Source organism: Aplysia californica, unplaced genomic scaffold (assembly GCF_000002075.1).
Source record: "Aplysia californica isolate F4 #8 unplaced genomic scaffold, AplCal3.0 scaffold00104, whole genome shotgun sequence".
In the NCBI taxonomy this organism is placed as follows: domain Eukaryota; kingdom Metazoa; phylum Mollusca; class Gastropoda; order Aplysiida; family Aplysiidae; genus Aplysia; species Aplysia californica.
In genome coordinates this window covers 1232956-1234974 of record NW_004797374.1, presented here as the reverse complement: position 1 = coordinate 1234974, position 2019 = coordinate 1232956, and the positions used below count along the sequence as shown (strand labels likewise).

The following is a 2019-nucleotide window of genomic DNA, read 5'->3' as shown; positions in this document are numbered from 1 at the left end:
TCTATCTCATAGCGTTCTTTAATGAAGAGATGTTGTAGTTGTCTATCTCATAGCGTTCTTTAATGAAGAGATGTTGTAGTTGTCTATCTCATAGCGTTCTTTAATGAAGAGATGTTGTAGTTGTCTATCCAATGGGAGTATTAACTATGGTTGCTCCAAAAGTGGAGTTGAGCTATTTTTATGCTAATGGGGCATATCTGAATGTAGATCAGTTGATATAAATAGTATGAATGATGCCAAAGCATTCCTGCATAGGTGGCTACCTTAGAGTTACAAAGTTCTATCTGACTTTTTTGGCCGTTTTGAGTTGCTAAGACCGTGAGGTTAGAGACCAAATGTGCTATCTGCTCTATCAAAATCATAAGATTTTGTGAAGTCATTGTCAACATATTCACATAATTGCATTTAAAAAGTCTTAACATGTTGCGAAACTCAAACTATTTTACATCAAAATTGTTGTAACTGGGTACTGAGCAGATACAACTTTGTATTTCTAAGGTAACGAGTTGAGCGATGCTGAATAAGCGTATTATGGACAAGGATAGTGGAAAAGGAACTATTGAAAATAGTCAAGTAGTGACTTCTATGCAATGAAATAGAGGGACGTTCTCATTCAGTTACTAGTGACAGTAAGGATTTTAGATATCGTTTCTTCAGCTTGGTAGGTCTACTTCCACATAGACATATCGGGAGGGGCATACATCAGGACCTGCTAGAGGGCCAGGTGGTGTAGAAATGGGGGGGGGGGTCGAGGGTGTGGTCATTGTAAACGAACAATGCAAAGGCTGTCAGGGAAGATAATTTTATACGCTGTTTGAAATTTAGAAAAATTTCACAAACAGTCTGCCTTTTCCCCGATACGCCCTAGCATTCACATTTTAACTTGAAAGTTCCAAAATTAATTTATTTGGGCTCTGGAAACCGCTCATGGCGAATGCAATCGGTACAAAATGGGTTAAGTGTACACTTAGCTGTTTCGTTTTGCTATCTTGTGACCCAAGTTATTTTATCCGAGAATCGTATGTTGATGCTGATTACTGGCAATCATTCATTAATAACTGCATAACAATGTTAGTTCATGTATTTAAAGTTATGAAGAAACTTCATCGTAAATCTGCGGTCACATACAGGAAAAAAGAGAACGATTGCTGTTGTGGTGGAAGATTCTTTGTGGTGGTGTTGCACAAACCAAGATGTCACTGTGTGTCTGTATGATGATAGTGTCTCGATTATGTCAGGCTAACTTTGTGTCTTTGTCTGTGGCTAGACTACCGGGCTCGTAATCGTGAGGTTGCGGGTTCGGGGGTTCGAGCCGCGGGCCCGACGTTGTGTCCTTGGGAAAGGCACTTTACACTAATTTTCCTCACTTCACCATAGTGGGAGTGGGTACCTGGCAATAGACAGTGTGAACGTCCCTCGTGACACATTGGAGCAGAGGAAGATAGGACTAACGCTACCATTACTGAAACGCAATCTCACATCACAACTCACCACCACCATTATTTCTCAAAACCAACATTGTTCTCAGATCAATGACTTACATCTATAATCCTTGAATCTCTCTCTGTAACAGTTACTTATCATACTAAGTACCTACGTAATACTCTATTGGACATTATCATGCGCACTTTTTTTCTGCTAATCAGATGGCGTCAATGTCATATAAATAGGCAAGGGATAAAAAAGAAATATAATTTTTTTAATTTCTTGGTAATCTAGTATTATTTTCTTCCACTCCCAGGTAGAACATCCGAACGCCCACATGAAGAACGCGTGGAAGAAGGTGATCTCCTCCCAGAGGAAGAGAGCAGTGATGGCCTGCTTCAGGATGATCCCGCTACACAACATACCCAGGTGAACAGACAGAGCCGGAAAATACATCTTGTGTGTTTGTAGAAACCAAACGTTCAAAGTCAGATGAGAGCTCAAATGTAAAGCTTTATAATCTCTTCGTAATTTGCTGTATCTCTTTATTTCTCTCTCTCTCTCTCTCTCTCTCTCTCTCTCTCTCTCTCTGTC

The 2019-nt window shown here is 40.0% G+C and overlaps 1 protein-coding gene across 1 annotated transcript in view; it reads left to right on the top strand.

Annotated features, from left to right (window-relative positions):
- The window catches only part of LOC101862105 (mesenchyme-specific cell surface glycoprotein), a gene marked incomplete at its 5' end in the record, with an annotated part of 12888 nt that overhangs the window by 3378 nt on the left and 7491 nt on the right, over positions 1–2019 (top strand).